Source organism: Apodemus sylvaticus, chromosome 15 (assembly GCF_947179515.1).
Source record: "Apodemus sylvaticus chromosome 15, mApoSyl1.1, whole genome shotgun sequence".
NCBI classification, from domain to species: Eukaryota; Metazoa; Chordata; class Mammalia; order Rodentia; family Muridae; genus Apodemus; species Apodemus sylvaticus.
Genome location: NC_067486.1, coordinates 13,847,115 through 13,860,417, shown reverse-complemented (window position 1 = coordinate 13,860,417; position 13,303 = coordinate 13,847,115).

Sequence of the window (13,303 nt, the reverse complement as noted above, 5' to 3'; positions counted from 1 at the left end):
GTCCCCAGAACAGGGTCCAGAGGGGCGAGAAGACTGATGAGTTGGGTGGCCCATGTCCCATTCATTCCCTTTTAGACATCACCTAAAATGCTTTTGAGTGTTTGAGGGCAGTGGTTTCTTGGTAACTGCTTCAAAGCTGACAGAGGGGTGATGAGGGGAAGGACAATTCGAGTCTCAGCAGAGGGTCCATCCAAGGGGCAAAACTCCAAAATATAAGTCAAAGGGTCGTAACTGCACAACAGTGTGAGGAACATTAAGAGACATGGGGGAAACTTTTGTATCAAGATGAGCATGCAGTTGTACATCTGGCTGGACCGTGTACCAGAGTTCTGTAGACATATGAGGTAACCGTAATTAGCTGTTTGTTTCCATCAGATCCCTGCATAAGAACAAGTGAAGTGGGAATTTCTGGTTTCTTTGTGTCATGAGTTGTTTTTCTGGAAACTGTCTTAGGAGAGGATGTTCACCGAGAGCAGACACATTGGTGTCTTTCTGGAAAAGGGCCATGTGGTGTTTTGCTACAGTGGCCTCTTCAGTTTAGAAAGAGTGTATTAGTCTAACCCGACAGACAATGGATGACGCTGTGGCGTGGGTTCGCCTTGTCACTCTTTGCTGGTCTTTGTTGGGCTTTGCTGACTCTGGTCTTCATTGATGATGCTGTGACATTGTACTGCCTTGCCTTCTTTGCTGATTATTGTTTGTAGTGACTTTGTAGAGAGAAATGCACCAAGAACTTCTTGTGATATTCCAGTGGCTTTTTGCGGCTTCTTCGCAGACTCGGACTGATTGGCAGAGCGTCTCACAGATTCTTCTAGATCAATCTGCCATTTCTAATTGGTGGATAGTGTTTGTGAGTGAACTGAACTACCACTGCTGGTGCATGTGGACTGAACTGCTGATATCCTGACAACGAAAATTGGAATTGCCCCAGAGAACTATTTCTAAACAGGTCCCCATCCTCCGTTGACCTATTGACCTTTCCTTTCTACTACCTCTGATGGATGGTGGGATAGAAGGGAGGTTAAAGCATGTAATATACCTTATTAAAATAGGTTAAGAAATGTCTAAGCCAAGAGTGAAAGACTGCCCAGGACACAGCCTGCCTGGGTTCTTTTCCAACCAGAGAGCTGGGCAGCTCTACAGCTGCCTGGGCACATATCCTATGGGGGAGCATCTGACCTGCAGGAAGTCCCATGGTTAGACAAAGCCCTGTGGTCCGAGGTCAACAGCCACCATCTTGGCTCCGGCAGCTCAGTCAGGGAAGTACCTGACCTGCAGGGAGTCCCGAGGTTAGACGGAGCCCTGTGGTCCAAGGTCGCCACCATCTTGGCTCCTGTGACCAAGCAGCCAGCTCATCCATAGACCTGTGCCACATCTAACATGGGGAAGATCCCACTACCTAATACTCTCTAGAGAACCAGCAGGAGCAGGTTAATCACCACTGCCCTTTTCCATCAGATGTGGTAGACCTGTGACACATCTGACACAGGGAAGATCCTACTTCCTGAAACTCACTCGAGAACAGACAGAAGCAGGATATTTGGTAGAAGTGGTAGGCATTCAAGAATCAGCATCAGCAGAGCATTTGAAATCCAGTAACAAGCCCTGTCATGGGCCGTTGGCCCTACAGAGTGATCAGCGCTTGGAGGGCATCTACCATCTTTACTACCAGGCAGACCAGACAGGCAACACCAGGTACAAAGAGACAACCCAAGTATAGCATTGCTTGGGACAAGGCACACTAGGGCTTCAATGACACCCAAGAGTAGGGCAGCACATCAGCAATTTGTCCCGAGAGAAACCCAGTCATCCAGTGGTACGGAAATAGCATTACAGGCCAATGGGAGGTTCAAGCACCAGCCAGTGATAACAGGACTAACTAATGCCAGAGATAACCAGATGGCAAAAGGCAAATGCAGGAACATTACTAACAGAAACCAAGGCAATATGGCAGCATCTGAACCCAATTCTCCAACAACAGCAAGTCCTGGATACACCAACAGACCAGAAAAACAAGATTTGGATTTAAAACCACTGGTCATGATGCTATTAGAGGAAAACAAGAAAGACATAAATAAATCTCTTAAAGAAATACAAGGGAACATGAATAAGTTAGAAGCCCTTACAATGAAAACACAAAAATCACTTAAATTCAGGAGAATATGGGTCAACAGATAGAAGCCAATAAAGAAGAAACACAAAAATCACTTAAAGAAATGCAGGAGAAATTGAGTCAACAGGCAGAAGTCATGAAAGAAGAAACAAAAAATATATTAAAGAAATACAAGAAAATACAAACAAACAAGTGAAGGAACTGAGCAAAACTATCCAGGATATAAAAACAGAAGTAGAAACAACTAATAAATCACAAAGGGAGACAACTTTGGAAATAGAAAACTTTAGGAAGAAATCAGGGACCATAGACGCAAATATCAACAACAGAATACAAGAGATGGAAGAAAGAATCTCAGATGCAGAAGATACCATAGAAACCATGGACTCAACAGTCAAAAATAATGCAAAAAGCAAAAAGCTTGTAACCCAAAACATCCAGGAAATCCAGAACACAATGAGAAGACCAAACCTAACGATTATAGGTATAGATGAGAGTGAAGATTTACAACTAAAAGGGCCACCAAATATCTTCAACAAAATTATAGAAGAAAACTTCCCTAACCTAAAGAGAGAGTTGCCCATGAATATACAAGAAGCCTACAGAACTCCAAACAGACTGGATCAGAACAGAAATAACTCCCATCACATAATAATCAAAACCCCAAATGTACTAAACAAAGAAAGAATATTAAGAGCAATAAGAGAAAAAGGCAAAGTAACATATAAAGGAAGACCTATCAGAATCACACCAGACTTCTCACCAGAGACCATGAAAGCTAGAAGATCCTTGGCAGATCTCATACAGACTCTAAGAGAACACAAATGCCAGCCAAGATTACTATACCCAGAAAACTCTCAATCACCATAGATGGAGAAAACACGATATTCCATAATAAAACCAAATTTACACAATATCTTTCCACAAACCCAGCCCTACAAAAGACAATAGGTGGAAAACACCAATACAAGGAGGAAAACTACACCCTGGAAAAAGCAAGATAGTAAACAACTTTCATCAAGCCCAAAAGAAGATAACCACTCAAATATAAAACTAACATCAAAAATAACAGGAAGTAATAATCACTACTCCTTAATATCTCTTAACATCAATAGACTCAATTCCCCAATAAAAAGACATAGACTAACAGACTGTATACGTAAACTGGACCCTACACTTTGCTGCTTACAGGAAACACACCTCAGGGCCAAAGACAAGCACTACCTCAGAGTAAAAGGCCGGAAAACAATTTTACAAGCAAATGGTCTTAGGAAACAAGCCGGGGTAGCCATTCTAATATCAAATAAAATAGACTTTCAACCTAAAGTCATCAAAAGAGACACAGAAAGACACTTCTTACTGGTCAAAGGAAAAATCTACTAGAAGAACTCTCCATTCTGAACATCTATGCTCCAAATGCAAGGGCGCCCTCATTCATAAAAGAAACTTTGCTAAAGCTCAAAGCACACATTGCACCTAACACAATAATTGTGGGCGACTTCAATACTCCACTCTCCTCAATGTACAGATCAAGAAAAGAGAAACTAAACAGGGACACAGTGAAACTAACTGAAACATTGGAGCAATTGGATTATATATATATATATATATATATATATATATATATATATATATATATATATATATATATATAAAACATTTCACCCTAAAGCAAAAGAATATACCTTTTGCTCAGCACCTCATGGTAACTTCTCCAAAAATCAACCATATAATTGGTCACAAGACAGACCTCAACAAATATAAAAAGATCGAACTAATCCCATGCCTCCTATCAGATCACTATGGAATGAGTGGTCCTCAATGGCAACAAAAACCACAGAAAGCCCACATACACATGGAGGCTGAACAATACTCTATTCAATGATACCTTGGCCAAAGAAGAAATAAAGAAAGAAATCAAAGACTTTTTAGAATTTAATGAAAATGAAGGCACAACATACCAAAATTTATGGGACACAATGGAAGCAGTGCTAAGAGGAAAACTCATAGCCCTGAATCCCTCCAAAAAGAAACTGGAAAGAGCATACACTAGCAGCTTAATGGTGCACCTGAAAGCCCTGGAACAAAAAGAAGCTAATTCATCCAGGAGGAGTAGAAGACAGGAAATCATCAAACTCAGGGCTGAAATCAATCAAGTACAAAGAATCAAACACCATACAAAGAATCGACAAAACCAGGAGCTGGTTCTTTGAGAAAATCAAGATAGATAAACGCTTAGCCAGAGTAACCAAAGGGCACAGAGACAGTATCCAAATTAACAAAATTAGAAATGAAAAGGGGGATATAACAACAGAAACTAAGGAAATGCAAAAAATCATCAGATCCTACTACAAAAGTCTATGTGCAACACAACTGGTAAATCTGGAGGAAATGGACAGTTTCTTAGACAGATACCAAATACCAAAATTAAATCAGAATCAAATAGATCAACTAAACAGTCCCATAACCCCTAAAGAAATAAAAGGGGTCATAGAAAGTCTTCCAACCAAAACAAAACAAAAACAAAAACAAAAAACCCACAGGACCAGATGGTTTTAGTGCAGAATTTTATCAGACCTTCAAAGAACACCTAACACCAATACTCTTCAAATTATTCCACAAAATAGACACAGAAGGAACACTACCCAACTGGTTCTATGACACTGATACCAAAACCACACAAAGATCCAACAAAGAAGGAGAACTACAGGCCAATATCCCTTATGAATACTGATACAAAAATACTCAATAAAATTCTTGCCAATCGAATCCAAGAACATATTAAAACGATTATTCACCATGATCAAGTAGGCTTCATCCCAGGGATACAGGGATGGTTCAATATAAAGAAATCCACCAATGCGATCTAATACATAAACAAACTCAGAAAAAAAAAACATGGTCATTTCATTACATGCTGAAATGCATTTGACAAAATTCAGCATCCCTTCATGCTAAAAGTCTTGGAAAGAACAGGAATTCAAGGCCCATACCTAAGCATAGTAAAAGCAATATACAGCAAACTAGTAGCCAATGTCAAACTAAATGGAGAGAAACCTGAAGCAATCCCACTAAAATCAGGGACTAGACAAGGCTGCCCTTCTCTCCATATCTTTTCACTATAGTTCTTGAAGTCATAGCTAGAGCAATTAGACAACATAAGGATGTGAAAGGGATACAAATTGGAAAGGAAGAAGTCAAACTATCACTATTTGCAGATGATATGATTGTATACTTAAGTGACCCAAAAAACTCTACCAGAGAACTCCTACAGCTGATAAAACACTTCAGCAAAGTGGCCGGTTACAAAATCACCTCAAGCAAATCAGTAGCCTTCCTATACTCAAAGAATAAGCAGGCTGAGAGAGAAGTTAGGGAAATGACCCCCTTCACAATAGCCTCAAACAACATTAAGTATTTTGGTGTGACTCTAACCAAACAAGTGAAAGATCTATATGACAAGAACTTCAGGTCTCTGAAGAAGTAAATCGAAGAAGACCTCAGAAAATGGAAAAATCTGCCATGCTCGTGGATTGGCAAGATTAATATAATTAAAATGGCCATCTTGCCAAAAGCAATATAAAGATTCAATGCAATACCCAAGAAAATCCCAACTCAGTTCTTCATAGAGTTAGAAAGAGTAATTCTCAAGTTCATCTGGAATAACAAAAAACCCAGGATAGCAAAAACTATTCTCAACAGTAAAAGTACTTCTGGGGGAATCAGTATCCCCGACCTCAAACATTACTACAGAGCAATAGTGTTAAAAACTGCAAGGTATTGGTACAATGTCAGGCAAGTGGATCAATGTAATAGGATTGAAGAACCAGAAATGAACCCACACACCTATGGTCACTTGATCTTTGACAAAGGAGCTGAAACTATCCAGTGGAAAAACGATAGCCTTTTCAACAAATGGTGCTGGCTCAACTGGAGGTCAGTTTGTAGAAGAATGCGAATTGATCTATTCTTATCTCCTTGTACTAAGCTCAACTCCAAGTGGATCAAGGACCTCCACATTAAAAGACACACTGAAACTAATAGAAAAGAAACTGGGGAAGACCCTTGAGGACATGGGCACAGGGGAAAAGTTCCTGAATAGAACACCAATAGCTTATGCTCTAAGATCAAGAATTGACAAATGGGACCTCATAAAATTACAAAGTTTCTGTAAGGCAAAGGACACTGTCAAGCGGACAAAATGGCAACCAACAAATTGGAAAGGATCTTCACCTACCCTGCATCCAAAAGAGAACTAATATCCAATATATACAAAGAACTCAAGAAGTTAGACTCCAGAGAGCCAAATAACCCTATTAAAAAAATAGGGTACAGAGACAGTAGGTGTTGGTGAGGATGTGGAGAAAGAGGAACACTCCTCCACTGCTGGTGGGAATGCAAGTTGGTACAACCACTCTGGAAATCCATCTGATGGTTCCTCAGAAAACTGGGCATAACCAGAGGACCCTGCGATACCACTCATGGGCATCAAAGAATACCCAGAGGATTCTCTGGTATGCAATAAGGACACATGCTCCACTATGTTCATAGCAGCCCTATTTATAATAGCCAGAAGCTGGAAAGAAACCAGATGTCCCTCAGTGGAAGAATGGATACAGAAAATGTGCTATATTTACACAATGGAATACTACTCAGCAATTAAAAACAATGAATTCATGAAATTCTTAGGCAAATGGTTGGATCTGTAAAATATCATCCTAAGGGAGGTAACCCAGTCACAACAGAACACACATGGAATACAGTCACTGATAAGTGGATATTAGCTCAGAAACTCTGAATACCCAAGACACAGTTCACATATCAAATGACTCCCAAGAGGGAAGGAGAGCTTCCTGATCCTGAAAAGGCTTGTTCCAGCACTGTACCAGGACAGAGAAGTAGGAGGGGGTTGATAGTTGAATGGGAGGGAAGAGGGCTTAGGGAACTTATGGGGAGGGGGGAACTGGGAAAGGGAAAATCTTTTGGGATGTAAATAAAGAATATAAAAATAAAAAATTATAATAAAAAAATCTAAGCCCACAGATAAGCTTCATTAAAAAAAAAAAGTCAGTTCAAGTCAGTAGCCAAGGAATGAATCTGAACAGAAAGTATCTAAATAATATTCCTTGCTGTTACAAATGATGAACTTTGCACATTTATTAGATATATATAAACAATACCATCTACTATTTAATGAAGAAAAACCATAGTTTGTCAAGTGAAATACAATCCTTGGCTAGAAACAACTTAATAAGGAGACATTTTTTAAATTGGGGCCATTACCTTAAATGACTCTATGCAGTATTTGAAAACATGCATTTTAACAATACATCGTTCTACCTGCATTCCAAGATTACCCAGGAAATGTATTTTATATTGTCAGGCTTTGTAAAAGGATAATTTATTTCTAAGTTGTATTTGCCAATAAAGTATTTTTCAGTTTCCAGTTCAAGAAAAAACATATTCCTAGAAACAATGCCTGCCTTGTTAATAGTAAAGCATTCATTTTAAAAAGTTTACACTAAACAATCAGAATTTCTTTCTGAAATTAACCCTATTAAGAGAAACTTTTAGAACTCTCTACATTCTCATTCCCTACACTCAACCACAGATGAAGGATGCAGTCAGTCATGTCAACTATGTAATAAATAATGTACATGTGGACAGAATTTATAATGAAAGCTAAAGCCAGCTCTTTGCTCCTCTGATGGTAATCTCTAGCTTTCCAGACACGGCAGTAGTGTGTTCCATAACATCACTCTATTTAAAAATAGATGGATTGTTTAGAGATGTAATTTGTAAAGCAAGATAACCAGATTAGATGAGTTTTAACAAATAGTGTCTTTTGGAATTTCTTAGAAAACATTTACATTCATCACTGGCAAAGCCAAAATAACCCTTCTAGGCTTCAAGGTAAGAGTACAGGCACTGGAAATGGAAATCTCTATCAGGGTAGAGACTAGATTATAGCCTCAAAACCCCACACAGGAGCTCAGGTTGGAGGAAGTCTCCTTCATCCAAATCATCTCCCTGAAGAATCTGGAGGCTTGGGAATCCTTAGAATTGTAAGAATTAATAGAATCATTTGTTGACTCTACAGATATACCAATTATCAAAGACACTGCTTGGATATACACAATATCTTTCCAAAGTTGTGAGTTTGATGACAGAGTATCAGGCATCCTCCTTTAAAGAGAAAACATGGTGGTTAGGGTATAAACCTAGAATTAGCTTTTGCTAAGAGGAAGAACTGAATGGCACGGGCATGATCAATTGAACTAATACACAGGTCCCATACCAGTTGGGACTAGTTGGATGGTGAGCTTATGCACAAGGTTCCCCTCTTTACGGTAGCATCATACAGAGAGATTGAGAGCAGAGTGATAATTGTTATTTGTCTCGCAGTTATTTGAGACATTTAGGATATGGGTACAGAGTCTGAGATTCCTCTACTGGGCAAGAGACTCCATCCCCTGTCATGTGATACATGACAAGTAATTCATTGCTTGCACAATCTTTTATAAGCAATTTATATGCATGCTTTTGAATATTATTTTACATCAAAGAAATCTTAAGTTTACTTTAAACTTGTTTTATTTTAATTTCTTTGGACTTAATATTAACAGCATATACAGAGTCCTACATGATGGGAGATGAGAGGAGATGATAGGATGGAAAAAAATAAAAATTACCCTCTCCCTCCATACATATGTCTCTGTAACTAAATTACATTTGTACTTAACATAACTGTTAGCATTAACTTGTATGTCTTAATTATCTTCAACAGTTCGAATACATTTCAATAATGCTCTCTGAGTGTGATTATAAGTCACAGCCACAAGAAAGGTTAAAGTGAACTGTGAACTATATAGGAGAGGGGCCTCAGACCATCTTGTGGAGTTGCCTTAATCAGTTTAGATATTAAAATTTGAACGTTCTAAATTGGGGCCACCATTACATTTCTCTAATGTATATTGATACCAGATTTTGGCCAAGGGCTAACAAATGACCTCAGTATGAGTTCTTCCAAATGGAGGTTTTAGATAAACCTGCAGCCAGGCTGAGGGTATGTAATTCATAATGGAGAATTTGGAAACTGTGGCAAGGCCCAGGATCAAGGACAAAACAAGGGTTAATATCTAGTCACCTGAAATGTCCTCTAAGTCTCAAAATGACTAAACACAGATGGATAGTAAGGGAACATCCACAATCTATACAGTTACAGAGTTAAGAATCCACTGGACCAGTGGAAGGTTCTCAGAGCTTTTGGAGGATCCCGTGATTTTCACAGCCACTGGAAAGTATCCAATTCCTTCTGTGGAGCAGGTCTTAGGACAGAATGAAACTTTAGTGAGTTCCCAGACCTAATGGGGCACCTCTGAGTTGGGCCCAATGGATTGCCTTGTCCTGGTGTTCTGTTATTCTGCATGCATGTTCTGGTCAAATGCAGCATGGCCAGAGTGTGTCAGAATGAGACAGTAGGTGTGAAAGAAAAGTCAGAAACATACAAAGAAAGGCTGCCTCAGAGAAATGGGTAGTGCTAATGGTCCTGGGCTAGGGAAACAGCAAAAAGCCAGAGGTGGTCTCCAGCCACAGTCAACTCTGATGTCCTATCCCAGATCTTTGGCATCATCATGTTAAATTACTAAAGAGTAGCTGCAGAGAAGGGGAAGGCAAAAAGAGAGATCTGATCTTAGGTGGGACCGTGTTTATTCACAACGAGAGAGCTTGGTCCTCCATGAGTGCTGATGGCCAGGATTCCTACAGAAGAAGATGACATGTGAGCCCTGATAGGGCTGGAAATGACTTCCGTGGTCCTCAAAGGGAGCTGGAAAATGTAATCTTTCAGAACAAAACCTGTTACCACACATAAAAGCTCACTTGGTTTCCTAGCTGACATTGTATCCCCGCGACTTGATGAGAATTTTTTTAAAAGATAGGGAAAATCTTGGAGCCAGCCAGCAAACATCACTCTAAAGTTTATATTGCTTCTAATTCAGAGCACATAATTTCTGATTATTACCTTAGGTAAAATGAAAAATATCTCAACTAAAAATTCAAAACTTTTTCCTCAGAAATTGTTAAAAGTTGTATTATTAAGTCATCCAAATTAGAATTGATATAAGAAGCTTAAAATACATAGTAATTTTTTGTGCTAATGGGCTGAAGTGCCTCTTGAGTCTTTCTTATCATCAGTGTCTACAGTTATACTATTTCTGTTGGGGTAAAATTGTCTACATAATGTCATTACCTAGGTCCCCTGTGTATAAAGATAATGGAAAGTGCTTCCACATTTTGCAAGTGCATTATGTTCTAAAAGAATATTAACTTTATCTAATGTAAGTTTCTAAGAGGAACATTTCTGAAACTCTAAAAAAAATTACTAAAAATGCCTTTAGATTCACAGCTGCAGCAACTTTTATAAAATAACATATTTTGAAAGATATCACTCTACATGTGTTGTTAGGATACGAGAGATTCGAAGCTTAAATATTCATCAGCTCCATCTATGCAAAGTTTAGATGTCTGTTGGTTAGATGTCGAGACAGCCTGGTGTTAAAATCTGTTACTGAATAAGATAGCTAGTTCACACTACAAAACGTAATACCTGGTACATCTCAAATGTATCATATAGCTCATTCTGCCTGTGGTTGGCTGACACAGTTCTGCAGTAACTACACAATGTGTTCCATGGGTATATTCTCATAATCTATTACTCTTCAGACTTAACCTCTAATGGTTTCCATAAGTGAAGATGGAGAGCTAGCGAAGAAAATGCCACTTTGGTATTCTCACTACCCGAGGCATGTGGATCTGGGAAGCTAGTTTAACAGCATTAGAAAGCTTGTAATTTCAGCCTCAGAGGCTACCTTCCCCCTCTAATACATTTAGAAAATACCTTACATTTTGAGGTGGTTTTATTTAAGCTAGCAATAAAATGCCATTTATACTATATGAGGTTATATAGCATAGCTGTTACAAGGTCTACTGTGCTGACAGTTTATAACGAAAGGACAGTGCAAAATGCTAGCCATTCTACTAGAGTGATCTCTTGCCACCCTCAAAAGTATTTTCTTCTTTAAGTACAAGTATAGTATAATGTTTTACAATAGTTTTGAATCATTTGAAATATAATAAAATATAATTATATACTATAATATACACAATATACATATATTACAAGTTATATACTTATTATATATTATATATAAAATATAACATAATGGAAATATGGTATATTTACATAAAATCCTTTGTTGCTATGGCAAAATATTTACAAAATAATTATGGCTGAATTATTTACAAAGAGTTTTACTTGACTCTGATTGCTAGAGAATCCAAGTCAGCATAGTATTGTTATCGTGATTCTGTCTATCTATCTGTGTTACTACACTGTGGAAAAGAAATAGAAAACACACACTCAAGTGTGTTGAGTGGCCTACCTCTATAGCAATCAACGGCCACAAAAACTAACTCCATTAAGACCAGCCTTAATTCCTCTGAAAACAGTGTCTCCATGACTTACCTTCTACTTATACTCCATGCCTTAGGGGTTCCACGCTCGGGGAAAACATGACAGCAGCTGCTGTGGAGCTCTAAAGGGTCTGAGAGACTCCAAGGGGCGATGCAGTGGTGGAAAAGGAGTCTAAGTAGAAAAAAAGGCAAGTCTTTTAAAACATGGCCTCACAAAATTGGAAGGAAAAATGGCTGAACAGGCACAAAGGTTAAGCTGAATGAGCTCAGGGATGCCAACATCCAGGACAGGGAGATGTTCAGCAGCCTGGAGCTCACACAAAATCTGTCTCAGGTGTCCTGTCTAGCTTCAGGGTCATCCAAACTCTGGGCGACAGCAGGATATCCGAGATGAGTCTAGGCAATGGTCCAGCATTTATGGTGCTTCAGAAATCGGAAACCTTGAGTCAGATCAACGATTCCCTGTAATAAATACTTACATACAAAGCTGTCTTGGCATATATGTGTTACATAACACACTGCATTTTCCAATGACACTAGAGTGACTGAATATTCAATAAACAAATACCCAATGGAGAGGTGAGAAAGATAGCGGGACAGAGCAGTGCTTGAGTGGTAGAGAGATGTAGAACTAGAGATGATGGCGGTGAGGGTTGCAAGATAAGCCTGCAGTGGACAGGAGAGTATGCCATTGCTGAACGGAGCTGACAGAATGGTGTACAGCAGTCCGGAGTACGCACTCCAATCAGGACCCACCACACAATCATCCTTGTCCTGAGCAATGACAGGGTGTCCAAGACGAAGAATGGTTCATTTTCTAGGCTGGACCTCATCAAAAGACCCCTTTGCTCTGTGCTGCCCCTGGCGGCTACTTTGGTGGCCCCTGGATGTGTTGAAGCCCAAGGTTCATGTGGATATCTGTGGGCCTACAGGAACCGAGATCCATGTTGCTATCCCCGGTTGGAGTTACCACCGAAGGCCATACGGAGAGATGTCTTTGATTTTGGCCACTGCCTGAGACCATATTGATGTCTATGGTCTGTTCTGCCACTGAGATACATGTCTGGATCCACGGTACTACTACAGCCAGGATCTGTGTTGATGTCTGTGGTCTGTCTGAAGGCCTCACAGATGCCCATGGTCTGTGTTGCAGCCTGAAATCAAGTTGACATCCATGGGCCATCCTGTCACCAAGGGCTACTACAATAGTGTCCTTGGCCTATGCAACTGCGGAGGTTTGTGTTGATGTCCGTGTTCTGTGCTGCCACCAGAGACCATACTGAGATCTGTGGTCCATGCTGCCACCGGAAACCATTTGAAAGACCATGATCTGTCCTCCTGCTGACTGTAAGGGAAAGGGAGCTACTTTTAGCATGGTGTTAATGACAGCAGACTCACAGTTGAGAAAGAGAGATATAGAAGACTTCTGTCACAATGCCTATCCCCACCCCACCCCACCCCCAAAAAGAAACTGCCTAGACAGAAAGCCATCGAAGAGAACTCTTAAAAAGTTCTCGTGATAAGGATGCTAAAGTATAGCTCTGCACAATTAATGGCTCCTGAGAGGAAGGGGGTGTGGGGTGGGCTTTTTTCTTTCTTTTTCTTTTTTTTTCCTTTGGAGGAGGGGTGGAGGTCACAAAGGTTGCATGGCAGACTTGGGAGGAGTGTGAAGTGAGAGATTTCAGGGTTCTTGATGTGAAATTCCCAATCAATAAA